The 18,861-nt window shown below is 40.4% G+C and overlaps 1 long non-coding RNA gene across 1 annotated transcript; it reads right to left on the reverse strand.

Moving 5' to 3' along the window:
• Positions 1-3,237: 3,237 nt before the first annotated feature.
• On the reverse strand, positions 3,238-5,763 carry LOC113348626. The gene is made up of 3 exons (XR_003359743.1): positions 4,783-5,763; positions 3,969-4,052; positions 3,238-3,397 (listed from the first exon to the last, which is right to left on the reverse strand). It is a non-coding gene; the product is annotated as an uncharacterized LOC113348626 (long non-coding RNA).
• Positions 5,764-18,861: the final 13,098 nt, after the last annotated feature.

Below are 18,861 nucleotides of genomic sequence, written 5' to 3' on the forward strand. Positions count from 1 at the left end.
ATATCTCTCTATCTTGGCCAACTCGGCTAGCGAGAATATTTCTCTCTCTCAATACGTCATCACAAAGGCTGAATCAGCTTCACACAAATGGGGGGATAACAATTAGGGTTTTGGTCTGGCGGTCTACGACACATGTGAGAAATACTCGGCTTATTTCTCACTGCAGAAGAGAGTAAAGGCGATGGAATCATAAGATAAAATCAACCTAGTTTATCTCTATTCCTGAAGAGACGAGAGAATTGTCCTGCACGGCATGGAAAGAAATCCTTATCTTCATCGACCTGAGAATAGAGAATTCAGTTATAAATAGGTCATCTATCTCCAAGCTAGGATGATCTTTTTTATAACCTCTCAGAGCAATTCTTCTTCAAAGCCTAGAATTCTCTGATCTCTCTCTTCATCTACTTCCTTCCCTAAGACTAGCCCTAAATCTCTTACATGTGACTGAAGCATCCTTTGAACGGCCAATGTGCGTAGTTTAGACGAATATTGTTCGTGCTCAACCTCCCGTAACTCACTTCAGAAACCCTAGAATCGCACTTCTAACCTCTCTCAGATTTTAGGTAAGTACACATTCTTAAGAAATGACATGCGAAATCTCGATAAACCCTAGCCTCCTTCGATAATTTCAATATGTTCTAACACCTTGTATGGTTTGAAATACCTAAGGGACAATTTCTTAGCATTGTCGTTATAATTTACCCTGCATGTGTGGTTGTATGTTTAAATAAACAAACAACCTAAAAACTCTACATCTTGCATTATCATATCTGTTACTTCAATATATTTTGTACTACTTAAAGATGATCCATTAACATACTTAAGATCTGATTATTTCTTCCAATAAATTCATGTAATTCAAAGTCTTTGCCTCTCCTGGTTCATAAATAACCAATACTGGCAGTGAGATTCTATATATATCTTCAGGTGAAATGATGTTGGTCAAAGTATGATAACATGTTTTATACAATATTATACCATGGCAACTAAGTAAACCAACTTCTGGGTATGTTTAGCGTGAAGCATTAGGTATGTTTTTGAACATTTCTAACAACTTCTGTCAGATGGTATATATGAAGAACTTATATAGCAGCTGAATACCATGTAATTAACTTACTGTTTGTAAAATACTGCAACTGTATCTAACATTATTGATTGTGGAGACCCATGCAACTTGATACCTGCCAATACAAATTTATGATTTACAGTTCAGCTGCATAAGAATGTTTCAAGCAACAAAGTAAACGAATTTATTAGATATTTTATAAACCACAATAAAGGTAACTGAGTTTTTCATTGTGTAAGGTAATCCTTTAATAAAATCCATAATGGTATCTATTTATACGTCCATTGAAATTGCTAACAGTTGAAAAATAGAAGGTAGGCGAGTATAGTTTACTTGATTCTTTAACAGGTATCACATGCAACAATATAGTGTTTCACACCACTATGCATTTGAGACTAATCAAACTAGTTTAATATTTATTTTTGGTCTTTAAATATGTGACATGGCTAGATATAGGGGTAACATAAATCTCTACATGTGAAGCTTTGAAAGAAGGTTAGGATATCTTGGAGACCGTATTCGAAGGGAATACCGCAGATAAAGAAGATGTTTGTACCTAAAATTTGGTTCTAGGATAAATAATATACTGTTGAAGTACTTTCTTTAGGTTCGGGGATCAAAATCGTACAAAACGAGTTGAAACCAAGAAGATGGTCGTTCAAGCTTTGCTTCGGTTACAAGGAGAGACTATGGGTTGATCTTAGGGGAGGGAAAGTGTTATAGCACTGCTCAGTCGAACTCGCAAGCGTTGCTATCTCAAGCTTGTTTGTTAAGTTTAGTTTTCAAAACTATAAGTCTTGATTTCTAGTCTACTTATAGCTATGTCTCGGATTATGATAGAATGTGTAGTTGAGATTTATACTTCACAACGTACATCGATTGAAGACGAAAAACTACTAAGGGGATCTTGTGGAACTTCATCAACAAAAGTTATGTGAAGACTTGAACTCATCTATCACTCAGAAGTTTATTTCTATCATATCTCCTATTGAGACAAAAGTCATATAGCTATATAGACTTTACATTATACACATTTGATATTTCGAGCTGAGCTTAAATCGCTTACATATTTTTCGAAATATGTGTTGGTAAGCTTTTGCTTTAACCAAGTTCATCTTTTATTCTTGACGAAAATCAAAAAATGATCATGTAAAAATCGCCTGGTAACGTCTTACATGATTTGTGTAAGACAATCATTTGATGTAGACCCGAAATGTTTCGTATTGATCATTCGATCACTTGAAAATTGCTTTGAAGCTAATAGTTTGTGTGAGACAGCTATTCTCATCTTCAGAATGTTTCAATGATTGAAATGGAAGTTTGGAACAATTAACCTTTGATTGGATATAACACAATACACGTACTTGTATGCTAACTGTTGCAAGTGTATTCCAAGTCCGGGAATTTAGTATGCATACCCATATGCATATTGATTGAACAGTTGAAGTCCGGGAACTATAGTATGCATACCCGTATGCGTACTGATTCAACAAAGTTCGGACATGAACGACAGTATGCGTACCCGACTGCATACTAGCGAACAAGACTAAGTCCGGGAACTTAGGTATGCGTACCCGTTTGCATACCTGAGTGGGTTAAGTTCTAAAATCGGTTATGTATGTTTACATACTCATGAACAAATACATTTATATAGTAAGGAATGCAATCTTTGCAAACCGTGGCTATAGTGTTTATGAATTGATTCGATTGAACCAAAACCGATTTTACTTCAATTATGTCTTGTATACTTCTACGAGAATATAAACAACTAAAAAACTCTATAACTAGTTTCATTTGAACTAGTTGTGATAAATATGAACAAGGTTGATATGAAAGTGTTCATATGGCTGACTTCGGTTAACCATTGTTGATACAACCAAGTGTACATGTTTAGGTACGGTTACCCATATCTAAACGAAGGCACATTTCATTTGTGTATAACAAGCTAAGTCAATCTAACGGTTGAAGGATATTAGCTTGACTCTAATCAGGTTTTCATTTAACGGTGAATATTGAATGCTTTGTTGCCAAGGTAGCTGTAGCGACCTCTAAGCTAGCAGCTGACTAATCCAAGAGATTAACTAAATAAAGAGGCACCACGAATCTAATTTAAATACTTAAACATTCAATTAAGAAATCTGCTACAAAACTTATCCCAAAACTAACCCCGCTCAGAATATATATACATAAACTTCTCTCAAATGATACATATACAATAGTCAATTGGTTTACAGATACAATAAGCAACATAATAAACATAGCAGAAGTTAACTAATTAACAGAGTCAATACTCGTGGCTTTCACTGCGCAACTATGATCTGTATCTGAAAACTGAAAGTGGGAATAATTGACATTGGACTTCTAAGTATTCATAAGCAAGATTAAGAAAAACAATAATGTTTTCCCATACATTAAATAGTGACCAAGTCACTGAGATACACAAACTCGAATATGGACAAGCTTTTTCTTCAAACAATGTATACTATTCGTGCTAACCACACTCATTAGCTATTGATATCACCAAGACCATGATGACCCATAATAAGCATAAAAGCTGAATTCATGTAGGTATAAATATGAAAGAGCATATCCTCACAGAAGTAAACAAACATGTATATGGACAAACTCCGTCTTCAAACAATGTATAATATTCGTGCTAACCAAAGTTATTGATATCACCAAGACCATGGTGACCCACTCTAAGCATAAAAGCTTAATTCATGTAGATATAAATGTGAAGGAGCATATCCTATATACGACACGTGGAAATTCTCATTTCCCATAACAATTCATATTTACAACAAAGCATGGAATGCACAAACTGGAAATGCATGAGTTTAATAAACAAAGACCTTTGTAAAAGAAATAACAATGGTTACAAAAGATTCAAATGTATTCCCACCTCTTTTGATGACAAGCCACGCCTACCCCGAGATCCACGATCCGCTGGTTCGTCCTTGAATCGATCGTTGTTAATATAGACTAACTGTTAATCACATTAGAAAACTAAGAATCTAGCCAAAAGGCTCATACAAGAATCATACAAGTCCATCTAATGTTTCTAAGCCCATTTGTGGTTTAACACATCTTCATTATCCATCTCTTGCATATCTAAATATTTACAAATTCCATTAGGTTGGTTCTATAGTCTATTAGCTAAGTCTTATGAATGTCTACAACTTTGTAGAAGAAGCAAAGGCCAATTCGGACCATAAGTGGTCCAAAACATCAATATAAGATAACTAATCTGAAGCCCAAGTCCACTTAAACAAACCCATTACACAGGGCCTGGCCCAACTGAGTCAATCTAACGGTCACGGACGGTCTAAGGGGTAAACTAACAGTCCACGTCCAGGGTAATCAATCGGTCAAACAGAGTCAACTCGGATCAAGACAGGTAACTCAGTGGTTCAATACGATTCGACTCAGTCAGACTAACTGAGTCAGCTAAGAATTAATCTGAGTCAGACTGAATAACTTCAGTCAGACAGGCCAAAGGTTCAAACCTGAGCCACTGCACATTCCAGAAACTGAACTGCACCATAATGGTGCATCACTAGAATCAACACAGTAAGCTAGGCTCAAGCTAAGCAACTATTTCTCCCTGCCAAGGCTTCATTTCAACTCTATTTCATTAACATTTAAACTCTATCAAACTTTTATATAATCATTTAAATCAAACTTATGCACAAAAGCAATTACAAGATTTATCTTACCTATAAGAGCAGTTGCAAGCCTGCACTAGAACCTCTATCCTACAAACATCTTTGCGACATTAATCTCAGCAACTATTGCTCTTCCACCACCAAATTCATCTACAGTTCATCACTTCAACCTAATCTTGACACTTCAGAACTACAAGCACCAACACAAACCAACATGGCTACCATTATTTTTATAAGGTTTAACCTCTTCACCAATTCAACATTCATTACAAACTGATTCAGATTCATCTTCATATCTACATCTCATAGCTCATGAACCCAAAATGAAGAAAACAAAACATTACAAACTGAACTAAAAGAACAATTACCTCAAAAATAGTTTCTCCCCAAACAATTGAATCAATTCTTCTTTGTTTTGAATCCATCCAGCACATCTTCTCAAAACTATCACCACCCCACAAGTTATGTTCAACCAACCCTCAACAATCTTCCTCGCTCTCATCCATACACAGTAAACTCTTGAATAATTCCCAAACCTCTACAGTTCAGTTCATCCATCGCCACTAGTCTTCCATTGAACCCTAATTCAATTCCTAAATCTTATTTTCTCTAATTCAAACTCCAACTTCAATCAGACTCTTCAAAACTATCAAACCCATCCTTTAATTTCCTGTTATTTCATTCAATCAAATCATCATCTTCAACTCACAGAACCCTAACTTTGATTCAACCATCAAAACCACTCAATAACAGCAATTAACAACAACCCTCTTCCTATTTATCTATCAGCAACACGATTTACATCCCAATTCCACTCAAACCCTAACTTCAGGAATCACATCTTCAATTGACAGTAACAACTCTACCATCTTCATCCCGTGCTCAAACAAACATAAAATCATCACCAACGACCGACTCGCCATGTTTTCCCTTAAGTTTCTCTTCTATTTCACAAACTCTTCTCACAGAACACGAGCAGAGAAGGACAGGAGGCACTAGGCAGAGAGGAAGAAAGAAGAAGAGAAAACAAGAATGAAGAGAAAAGAAAAGAGAGAGAGTTTATCCTCTCGATCCCTTCTAAGATAAGATCTAGGATAATGCTATTGCATCCACTCTCATCGCTAAGGGAACTCCAGGTATGAATATTTGTGAAAAGACTATTTTGCCCTTCAAACCAATCTGAAGATTACCTCTTCGTCTGGTATCTGATTGACATGTTTGAGTAGTCCATTCCGCGCAACTTTTCGAGACCTATCTAACAATACTAGTTTCGTATCTAAATCGTTGTTATATTTATTTCTATTATTAAACATTCGTGTTAAACTAAACGAGTAGTTATCGTCTAAGACGTCTCTTGACTAGTCTAACAACGTTGATGAGCTTGAGGGTCCTTACAGTATAATTGATTTCAAACCCTGATATGAATACTATATAAGGGAGAACTCTATCAATTAGGAAACCTAATACCCACACCTCATGTGTGATACTAGTTGCGACTAGAATCGATTCTCCTTTAACCTAGGTTTTTGCTAAAACCCTTATAGGTTAACGACTTAAAGACTTCATTGGGATTCTGAATCCTTACCCAATTTAGTTTCTATGTAGTTGCGTGTTCTGGACTTACTTTGTTCTATCGTATTGAGTACCATCTTCTCTAAGATTTGCTCGAGATTTAATCTCCGATAGGTAAGATAAAAAGTAGTAATAAAGCTCTTCGTCTCATTCTTTGTGATTCCACAATATCTTGTTCCTATACCATACGGTTAATATTATTGGGAGGTGACTAATATTACTAGGCTGTTCTTCGGGAATATAAGTCCGGTGTATCAATTGGTTCCTGTTCACCTTGATCTATCAAAAGACGGAACAAAACTCGTAGGTATTTCTGTGGGAGACAAATTTATCTATTTAATAGACTTTTCTGTGTGAGATAGATTTGTTTATCAAGTCTTCGACTTTGGGTCGTAACAACTCTTAGTTGTGGGTGAGATCATCTAAGGGAATCAAGTGCGTAAAGTCCTCTGGGATTCAGAGGCGTAAGGAACGCGACTGTACCTTAATCAGTGAGAGATTGGTTAGGGCTCAACTGCATTCCAGTTCGAAGTTAACTTGTAGTAGGCTAGAGTCTGTAGCGGCTTAATACAATGGGGTGTTCAAATATGGAATAGGTCCCGGGGGTTTTCTACATTTGCGATTTCCTCGTTAACAAAATTTCTGGTGTCTGTGTTATTTCTTTTCGCATTATATTTTTATATAATTGAAATATCACGGGTTGTGCGTAGTTCAATCAATTGGTGAATCCAACCTTTGGTTGTTGATTGAAATTAATTGACAATTGGATATTGGTCTTTGGTACCATCCAAGTTATTTCTCATATTAATCCGTCTCACAGATTTCTATATGTTCGGTTGCAGATTGATTTGAAAAATTGAGATATAACTCTTGGATGTATTTTACTTGATTGAGTCTGACTATCTAGTTGATTCTCTTGGAAATATATTAGGGTTAGTCCATACATATTGCCTAAACGAATTATTGGGTGTAGTTGTTAGACCCCCACTTTTTCAATTGGTATCAGAGCAGGCAAACACGATAGACCTAATAAGTTTGTGTCTGTTTGATCCTAAAGATTATTCCTGTGGGAAATCATAAGTCTTTGATATACTTTTCTTAAGATTAAGTCTGACTGTATTGGTTGATTCTCTTGAAAGTATATTGGAGTTAGTCCATAAAGATTGCTAAGCGAAATATTGGGTGTGGTTGTTAGACCCCCGCTTTTTCACTAATAACCGACAATGATTTCTGAGATCTGTTCTGTAGTTTACAATGATTGCACATCACTCGTTCTAGCTGTTGCATAATGATTGCACATTACTCATTCTGGCTATTGCACAATGATTGTGCAACACTCGTTCTGACGTATTGCACAATGATTGTGCATCACTCGTTCTGTCTATTGCACAATAATTGTGCAACACTCATTTTTGAGTATTGCACCATGATTGCGCAACATTCGTTCTGGATATTGCACAGTGATTGCGCATCACTTGTTCAGTCTGTTGCACAATGATTGTGCATCACTCGTTCTGGTTGTTGCATAATGATTTCTCAACACCCATTCTGGCTATTGCACAATGATTGTGCAACACTCGTTCTGCCAGCTCGCTCTGGCGTATTGCACAATCATTGTGCAATATTGGCACTAGGCAAATGTTCCCTTTACTAAGCAATAAATTCTTTGCGCATGCACCATGCTAAAAACACGGGGTGTTACACTGCTCGTGTTCAAAGTATGCTGACACCTTTTCTCTGCAAATCCTTATTTCATATTTACATGGATTTGCATTCTTGGAATCGGCTATACCAGACTTCCAAACAAGTTTAGAATTGGTTTGCCTGTATTGCAAGACTACTATGTGATTGATCATATCAAATCACATACATGGATTTCATCAGTTCTGCCAATCACTAGGATCGGTTATACCAAAATATGAAAATACTTGTGATCGGTCATACCAGTCACTAGGATCGATTACATCAGTTACAAGGATCGGTTCTATCTACACATGGTATTACTTGTGATCAGTCACCAGTTACCAGGACCGTTAGACTAATTACAAGGATCGGTCACATACACTTATGATCGGTCACACCAATTACAAGGATCGATCATACCATCACATGGTGATTACTTAGGATCGGTTACACCAATTGTCAAAACAGGTCATACCAAATCATAAATCAGGCATTGTGATTAGTTATACCAAGATACATAACTTAAATTAAGATCGGTTCTACCATTTTACGCATATTGGTCATCCAAAGATTTGCAATGTGATGTGTTTTCAATGTTGTTGTAGTAATAAGATTAGTTCAATACTTGTGAAAGCAGATTTTAGACTTAATTTTAAATAAAAATATAGGAAACTTAAATAAAAGTGATATGAAAAATATGGAGAAGACTGGGGCTATGGATTCCACTAATTACCAATATCAAAGTGATTTATATTCTCTAATTATAATTATGCAAATCCTTCATTCAAATTGATTCTTAATAAAAGTTGATTTTTTTAGAAATAACAATTGTAAATCGAAAGTATGGGACATCAAAACCCTAGGCTAGCATGCTCCATCAATGGAAATAACAATTGTTTAACAAAAATCATTTTATCTATTTATTTATCAAGACAAATAATCATATAATAATTGCATAAATTAAATAAAATAGAGATTACCACATTTCATTGGTGAAATAGCTTCCTCCGTCGCCCCAGAGGATGAGTTTAGCTCATCATTGTATAAACTTGCTCAAAATATTGATTCATGCTCAAAATTTGTTTACAAAGATGAAATGGAGAGAAAATAATGAAAATCGGGTGTTGCAACGTTTATAATTGTTGCAAAACACTGTTACAAAGAACGATAAAAAGGAACTGATGTTGTTGTATCTCTGCGACCCTCGTGTGGCTGTCGTTGTCACTGTAGCATAAACGACTGCCTCTGGTGGTATTTTGTTCTTCGTGTTCTTGGTGCAGCAGCAGAAACAGAGTTCTGAAAACTCTTGATTCACGCCTCCTGAGCTCTCCTCTCGACCCCAAACTCTCCGTCCCCCTTCTATGTGATCCTAGGAACCTATTTATACATCATTGTGACATTGAATCTCCCAAAATATCTTTATTTAACCCATTATTTATTTTATTCTCGAAAATATATTGTATCAAAAAATCGTTTTTCTACGCGTATGCAGCTGTATTTCTTTCCTTATATACCTTCTTCACGCTCCAGAATATCGATCAACTCTTCCAAGCACGGGCAGTACACGTTTAAATTCCTCACAACTCGTGCAATCTCATGTTTTTCCTCCAACTCCCTGTTTGGATTAAACCAAGTTATCCAGCCAAATTTGATCGAAACAAACACCCATACTAGCTCTGTTAGGACATATCACAACTACCCATGAAGTTTCAGCGATTGAATCACATAAAAACTCCTCCAAACATTCGATCGAAATTCTGCCAGTGAAGTGAATATTTTTCCCGCCATTTTTATTTTTGAAATGTTGAAGATGAAGTGCCCCTATCCTTTTCTGGGGTGCTAATAGCAGATGGGTACTGAGGATGAATTTGGGTGCTGAGGATGAATTTGGGCTACGCATAATGTTGGGTGTCCCTTAGCCAAATCTGGGGTCCACATAGCAAATGTCCTCCAGGGGTCCAAATAGCAGTTTTTGAGCAACTTTTTCCACACAAGTGTATTTCTCCAAAAACACCTACACAAACATAAAAACACCATAATAAGTACAAAATCAAGCACTAGCAATAGAGACACTGAGGACAATTCAGACACAAAAATGTGTCTATCAAATACCCCAAACTTATTATTTGCTAGTCCTCGAGCAAATCTAATCTAAAAAATAAAAATGACTACACTTAGCACGTTCAACAAGCCGTTAAACCACTAGGTGGCCCTAGTGGCGGAGTGTTGTCTCCGGAGGGTTTACCAGAGGTGTACCCACAAAACCTTTACTCCAGACCCTAGCTATGTGAAAAAAAACTTTTATCCTCTTCTTGTCAGTGTTCATTCTCTTCTTGTTCTCTAGCCATTTACTATTTCCGTTCTTGTGAGGAATATAACATTCAATTTTCTGTTTCTTTCTTCTGCCTCTTTCGTTTTTGGATTGTTGCTGCTCCTGTATTTGTTGATTTCTCCGATCCTCCTTTCTTCGACTGCGGTTGGTTCTTGTCGTCCTCTTCTATACATGTATGGGATTCTTCATCAGTTGTTCGACATTGATTTATCTGTGTATCTATTCGTTTGTCTCCTGTTGCTGTGTTCTTGGTTTTACGATGAATATCATACGTGTCGAAGCATATATGCTTGCCCCTGTTCTCTGTTACAGCGTCTGTGAGTCGGTATATGAGTACTTTTCAGTTTCTTAGGATTTTTCATGTTTATCCGGATGAACCATCAATTATGGGTTTTTTTGATCTTTAGTGATCTCCTCGTATTCTTCTCTAATCTGTTTTTGTGTTTCCTTGTAGATATGTCTGATCGTCCGCGGGCTTCTTACCAAACTCCGCCATCTAGTCCGCCAAGATCCCCTCCGCGTAGAGATCCTGACAGATCTCCACTTGGGGAAGGCCCTTACAAGTCTTCGCAATCGGATCCTCAGGATCATAGGGTTTTATCTTCCTCCGGTGCGAAGATTAAGCCTTCTAAGAAAGGGGACATGCCGAAGGGTCCTTCTGGGTCCAGGTATGCTGTGAACCGCGCCCCTTCTCATCCTCGTGAAGATTCCAGGAGTGCACAGGTTCCTCCTCGTGATGACTCTAGGAGCACGCGGGCTCCTCCTCCTCGTACAGAAATAGTGGATGCTCCCCCCTTCGTTCAATGGCTCCTCCTTTAGTGCCTCCGCAGAAATCTTTGCCTCCTCCTCCCGCGGTTTCTTTCAAAGGGAAGTACTCCAAGGGTTCTATGCCGAGGGCTGATCCGTCTACAAATATTTCTTATAAAAGGAAAGCTTCGGAGTTGGGTCCTTCTTCTGATTCCGCAGACGAAGAAGAAACTGTCCCCATGATACGCAACATTTCAGTTGGTAAGAAGAAGGTCACTTTCAGGCATATTGATCTTGAGGTGTTCAAGGAAAAACACGAACTCCAAGCTTTTGAGGTTCGCTTCTATGCTCCTGACGATGGTATCACCTACGAGCTCCTTGCTAATTATCAGTTTGACGAGTTTCATCTGTTGACTACGGTTGGAGCCTTCGAGGAGGGTCTTATGTTGCCTTTATATAATTCGGGTGACTCCTTTTATTATGACGTGCTGGCTAGTCGAGAAGGCTCTTCCACGAACACTCATAATCGCTCCGTGTCACAATTATCTGGAAATTATCTTCGTTCACTGAAGGAATGTTATCTGCGGAGCAATGGAGAGACTACGATGACCTGCTATGTTCCGAACCCTGCTGAGAGAGAGTGGTACACTCCTCAGAACTTTAACAGTTCTTTTGGGGATTATGTCAACAGCAGAAACCGTAAGCCGTGGAGTGTTAGCCTTCGTAATATTGCTGCTCCTCGAGGTGAAATTCGCCTTTTGAGTGAGGTGAGTGATGCCAAGCTGAAGTATGTTCCTGGTACTGAGGTATCTGCTAACCGGAAGCTCTTTCCTGCTCGTGAAAGGATTAAGCGTGACCATGATTATGAATGGCATGCTACTTTTATTGAGGTAGTTGGTCCTTGGGCTTACGGATGGATTCCGGGTCCACGTGGTTGGCGTCCTTCTGAAAATAGCAAGCCTCGTGAAACTCCTCCTGCTCGTTATGGAGACTTCTGTCCTTGGCGTCCTAATTTCGCGGGCATGAATTTCCCTTATGCTCTTGATGTCGTTGACGGAGATGAGGAGGAGGGTTCTGGTGCTATCCATCCATCAAAGAGTGCTGCTGCTGCCAAGGTATAGTTTTTTCTTATATATCTTTTTGCCCCTTTTTCCTTGCTTGGAATAATTTTGATTTTTGAAGTGAGGGAAAAATGAGCCTTTGTGGGATGTATAATGGTTTGTAGGTGTCGAAGAAGAAGAAACTTGGTCCCAAACAATCTTCTACTGCGGTTATCGGTGAGGCTGAGGGTTATGAGGAGGTTACGAGTCCCGTAAACCAAGGGTATGGCGAGGATGAAGAAGTATCCAACGGAGAGGAGCGTACCGACACTTGTCACCCTGATGACGAAGGTGGTAATGAAGAAGAAGTTGCCGCTGGTGGTGATGGTGAGGCTGAAGTTGCCGCGGGTGGTGATCTTGAAGAAGAAGTTGCCGCGGGTAGTGATGGTGAGGGTAATGTTACCGTCGGTGGTACTGGTGGGATTGGATCTTCCCCTGTTGGTGATAACACTGTTGGTGCGGGTACTTTGCCCGTAATTTCCCCAGAATTCTCTTTCGGCAGGATATATTCCGCGGGGGAATCCTTCGAAAATAACAAACAATATTATACCAAAGGGATCAGATATCACGAAGAACACAATGCACGGATAACATAAAAAGAGTACAAGGATTTACCTCTAAAACACGCTGCTGGGGAAAACCGTACTGTTACCCATCAGCTATGGCCATCATATCAGCAACGGATGCGGGAGGGTCAACCACTAAATTAGCTTCCGACGCTCTAAGATCCTTCTCCCACATCTCAGCAATGCGGGCTTCCGAAGACAGTTGCATTATTCGACGAGTATAAGCGTCGGCATTCTTCTCACCAGCAACTACAGGGTCAGGTTTAGGGACGAACATCAGGTTCTTCTTCTTTAGCCAAGCCAAAATGGCATCTTCACCTTCAGGCATTAGCGAGAAAGGAAACTCCTCGGAAGAAGACTCAACCGCAGACTTCCCCTTGACGTTCATCTCCTCACTCGCACAAGTCTCGACGTTACCACCCTCAGCATGATCACCTGCGTTCTCATCTTGCTGATCAGCGGTACCTTCTTTTCCAAGGTCCCCAAGCACATCCCAATCATCATGTGGGGAAAGCAATGAGAATTCCTCGGCAAGACCCATGGCAGCAGTCACATCGAAGGATTCCCCCGCGGAAGATATCCTGCCGAAAGAGAATTCTGGGGAAATTACGGGAGAATTACCCGCACCAACAGTGTCATCACCAACAGGGGCAGATCCAATCCCACCAGTACCACCGACGGTAACATTACCCTCACCATCACTACCCGCGATAACTTCTTCTTCTGGTATTCTTCACGCAGATGCAAAGCTGCGTTGCTCCTATGGGTAGTACAGTTTGAGCCACTTAGCATTCCAAGGATGCCGGAGGACCTCGCTATTCAGATTTCGAAGATAGTAGGAACCGTTTCCCGCAATGTCGTGTATTATAAAAGGTCCTCCCCATGTAGGTGCTAAGTTTCCCCATTTCTTCTCTCGTTTATACTGTGGGATTGTTCTTAGCACATACTGCCCCTCTACAAAATTTCGAAGCTTTACCTTTTTGTTGTACTCCCTCGCTAGTCTTCGTTGATAATTTTCCATCTTCTGCAATGCTGCTTTCCTCCTTCCTTCCAGGTCGTCCAATCTCTCTAACATCATGTCTGTTGTGAGATTTTTCTCCCATGCTTCGGTCTTTGTGGTTGGCATGAGGATCTTTGTTGGGATGACTGCTTCATCTCCATAAGTGAGGAGAAACGGGGATTCCCCAGTGGCAGATCTTCGTGTTGTCCTGTATGCCCATAACACATTGTGCAGCTGTTCACACCATCGCCCCTTATGTTCGTCTAATTGCTTTTTGAGGATAAGGGCGAGGGTTTTGTTAGTGGCTTCCGCTTGTCCGTTGCTTTGAGGGTATATGGGGGTGGATTTGTTATTCCTTATTTTGAAAGTATCGAAGAGCATGTCTATATTTTTCCCCTGTAATTGCTTACCATTATCGGACACGATTTCCGCTGGTATGCCGAACCTGCAAATGATGTTTTGGAATATGAAAGTAAACACATCCACGTCTCTGATCCTAGCTAAGGCTTTAGCTTCCACCCATTTACTGAAGTAGTCTGTGGCTACTATCAAAAATCGTATTTTCCCTGATCCTTCGATGAAAGGCCCCACGATATCTATGCCCCATTTTGCGAATGGACACGGACTATCCACAGAATTCAACGTTGTTGCTGGTGCATGTATCTTTTTGGAAAAACACTGACATTCTTCACATCGTCGGGACATTCTTGCGGCATCTTGTACCATTGTGGGCCAGTAATATCCTTGCATTTTTGCTTTGTCGGCTAGTGATCTCATGCCGCTATGATTTCCTGCTCACCATAATGGATGTCGTTTAGAATTCGATGCCCCTCTTTCCTGGATAAGAAGCATAGTAACGGACCGAGGAAAGATTTTTGTACAGGATTCCATCCCGAAGGTCATATCTTCCTACTTTAGAGAGTATTTTCCTATTTAGTTTGTGATCCGCGGGTAAGATTCCATCCTTGAGGAATGCATGGATCATCATTCTCCAATCATCTTCGTTGCTGAAATCTTCGTCTTGATTTGCTCTTGAAAGGATATCTTCTTCGTCAAAATCGTCACGGATGTCTTCTCCCACCTGATCTTCGATATTTTCTTCCACTGTATCTTGATTTGTAGCAAAGGAAAATTGTGTTGTAATCGAGGGTTCGTATACCCTTGTGATTTTGATAGCTTCAATACTCTTGTCCTTCAGCATGGATGATATATATTCTAGGGCATCCGCGTGCCTGGGATCCCTTCTGCATAAATGCCGGAATTTGATGTTCGGAATTTGTGATGCCAATGTTTGGACCAAGGCCATGTAAGCTGAGAGGGTGTCGTCGTACACATTGTATTCGAGCCCTATTTTCCGTATGACAAGCTGCGAATCACTTGTCAGTCTTACATCGGTTACCCCCATCTCTATTATTAAGCGGAGGGCATGTACGACTGCCTCGTATTCGACGATGTTGTTAGTATGCTCTTTGAATTCTAACCTGAGTGCCTGTACGATCCTTTCTCCAGTTGGGGTGGTGATGACAATGCCTATTCCTGCCCCTTCCTTATTTTTGGAACCATCAACGAAGACTTCCCATTGTCTTTGACTCGCGGGTTCGAGGACATCAATTGGATCCTTGCTTTCTTCATCAGCTTCTGGTATTCCCTTAATCTCTTCGTCGTTGTCCAGGGGGAGGTCTGATAAGAAATCCGCCAAAACTTGGGATTTTTGGGAATGTTGAATTTCATGAATGATGTTGAATTGGTCCAGGTGGGTGTTCCACTTGGCTATTCTGCTTACCTTTCCCGCGCTTTTGAGGACTGCTTCCAGTGGTGCTTTGCATGGGACACGAATGAAGTGAGTTAGGAAATAGGTTCTCAGCTTTTGAGTAGCCCACACCAGTGCCAGGATAAGTTGTTCGATCTTCGTGTAGTTCCTTTCCGCAGAATTGAGGGTCTTACTGACATAATAGATAGGTTGTTCTATCTTCGTATTGGTTTTGACCAACACTGCGCTAACTGCGTCTTCTGTCGCTGCTATGTACAATGCCAAAACCTCATCAGGATCAGGCTTCTGCAGGATTGGAATTGAAGCCAGGTGTTCTTTGATTTTTTGGAAGGCTTCTTCGCATTCTGCGGTCCATTCAAACTTACTCCCTTTTTTGAGAATATTGAAAAAATGTTTGCATTTGTCCGAGGATCGGGCAATAAATCTTCCCAAGGCTGCTATGAACCCATTGAGCTTCTGCATTTCTTTTAAATTCTTCGGAGATGGTATTTCTACTATGGCCTGAATCTTCGCTGGGTCCACCTCAATGCCCCTTTTTGTTACCAGATATCCGAGGAATTTCCCTGAGGTGACACCGAAAGTGCATTTTTCTGGATTTACTTTCATGTGATGCTTCCTCATTGCTTCGAAGATATCTCTCAGATCCTGGTGGTGATATTTGCGCAGATTACTTTTGACGAGCATGTCATCAACGTAGACTTCTAAGGTACTACCAATCCATGGACTGAAGATAGCATCGACCATTCTTTGGTACGTTGCCCCTGCGTTTCGAAGTCCAAAGGGAATTCTAGTGTAGCAATAAAGGCCATGTGGGGTGTATAATGCTATGTGTAGTTGATTTTCTTCTGCCAGGGCTACTTGGTTGTAACCAGAATATCCATCCATGAATGACAACTCTTCGTATCCTTCTACTGCTTCAACCAGCTGATCTATGCTTGGCAGGGGATAGTTGTCCTTTGGACATGCCTTGTCGAGGTTAGTAAAGTCGATGCATATCCCAACCCCTCCATTTTTCTTATGAACAATGACCATGTTGGAGATCCATGTAGGGTACTTGACTTCCTTGATGAACCCTGCTTCTAGTAGTTTCCGAAGTTCTTTTTCCACTGCCTTATGATACCCCGGTGCAACTTTTCTTATTTTCTGCCTGAAAGGTGGCGTGCCTGGTTTGATGCGCAGCTCGTGTTGGATTATTTTCGGATCAATCCTCGGCATATCTCCTAGCTTCCAGGCGAATACATCCGCGTATTCTTTAAGTAATTTGGTTAAGGAATCTTCTCTTCTTTCGTCCATTATGGTCCCTACTTTGATCATCTTCGGGTTTTCTTCCGTTCTTATGTTGATTTCTTTTACGGGCTCTACTGGTGTGAACACCGGCTTCGGATCCCCGAAGACTGGGACGTTCTTTGATTGCTATTTGGTATGTTTCTGTCCTTCATTGGCTGCTGAAGTACCTGTCTCGGTGTTTAGGACATTATCATATTTTGTCAAACCCCTCCATGTGGTTTCCTTGAGGAACTGGTCTATGGACTTTTCTTTCGCAGCTTCTTTATTTTTAACTCTTCGGGTTTTTCGCAGCTCTTCTTCTTCGCTGTTGACACGATCCTGAGTGGTTTGGCACTTTTTCGCAGAGACTCGATCTCCCTTGATTTCCATCACTCCCTCAGGTGTAGGGAATCTGAGATATTGGTAGTAAGTTGCCGCCACTCCTTTGAGTTTATGTAACCATTTTCGTCCAATAATGGCGTTATAGGAGGATGGGGCGTCAACCACGCTGAATCGTGTTTCTACCTTCATGGGTCCGGCGTTAACCTGAAACACGATGTCTCCCAATGGATTTGTTGGTGTTCCATTGAATCCGTAGATGGTGTAATAATAGGTCATTAGTTGTTCATCATGAAGCTTCATCCGTTTGAATGCATCGTAGAATAGAAAGTTCACTGAGCTTCCCCCGTCTATGAGGATCTTTTTGAGGTTACATCCAGCCACTGGTAGCGTTAGGACCAAGGGATCATTATGATCTTCCATATCTTCTTCGATATCTTCAGCATCAAAGATAATAGGTGCGTCCATCCACTCTTCGTGTTCGTCCACCTCTACACCATCAATCTTATATAATTCGCAGTGGTCTTCGAACTGCTTACGTAGCCTCTTTCCTATCTGCGCTGTAAGTGAGGGCCTCGCGGCTTCGGAACACGAGATGGTGTTGATTGTGCGGTTTCCCTCTGGAATTTGGACTGGCTTGGTCCGTTTGGATCTATCCTCGGCGACCTCCTTTCGTATGTAATGTTTGAGTTCGCCAGCATTAATCAGTTTTTGGATCATTATTTTGAGGTTTTTGCATTTCTCGGTCTGGTGTCCATTGAAGAAGTGATATTCACAGTAATCTTTAGACTTCTTGGTTCTTTGGGGTTGTTTTCCCTTAGACCACGGCCACTCCAAATTTTCCCTTCCTTTGATCTCTCGCAAGATCCGAGCATAGCTAGCATTGAGCTTCGTGTAAAATTGATCTTCGAATTTTCGATCGTCTTTTCGTCGTTCATCTCTTCGTTCCTTCCTATCTTCGTGAGGCCGTTCCACTGAGCTATTTCTTTTGGCCCCATTGGTTTGTTCTGCGGAATTGGTACGGTGAGACCTCTGCGTGTGTGCCCTCGGGTTCTCACGCTGGATTTTTTCAAGACGAGCGTACTTTTCAATAATTATTCGAAGATCTCCTTCTGTCTTAGGCACGCTTCCATGAATCTCGACAAATAGTGGACTCATTCGGTCTAATCCCCACTTGTAGCAGTTGATACTTACTACTGGGTCCACACTCCCTATGGATTGGCATATCTTGTGCCATCTGTTAGTGTATTCCCTCGTGTTTTCCTTGTAGCCAATTGCCAGAGAAAAAAGCTTATACATTCCCGTGTTGACAGCTTTGTTGTACATGTATGTCCTCAGAAATTTCTCTGCGAGTTGATCGTAGGAGTTGATGGAATCAGGTGGTAGGTTGTCAAACCAAGACAAAGCCGATCCCTTCAGACTTGACGGGAAATATCTACAGAGGACGGCGTTGTTCTGACTCCATCGGGCTAAGATACGGTTATAATACCGGATATGTGCCGCGGGATCACTGGATCCGTCGTAGCATTCAAAAGTTGGGACAGGGCACTTTAACGGAATGGTGGTATTTTCCAGGCGATGAGTTAGGGGTGTGGAGTTAGCTTCTTTCATCACCTCTTCAAGCCTTCCTCCGCCTTGTCTGGTTTTTAACTGTTTGATCTCAGCCATCATATCATCACGCAGCTCCTCCATTGCGCGGTAATATCCCATGTTCTCATGCTCAGTTGAGCGTTTCTTTCTTCGATCTTCGCTGT

Source organism: Papaver somniferum, chromosome 2 (assembly GCF_003573695.1).
Source record: "Papaver somniferum cultivar HN1 chromosome 2, ASM357369v1, whole genome shotgun sequence".
In the NCBI taxonomy this organism is placed as follows: domain Eukaryota; kingdom Viridiplantae; phylum Streptophyta; class Magnoliopsida; order Ranunculales; family Papaveraceae; genus Papaver; species Papaver somniferum.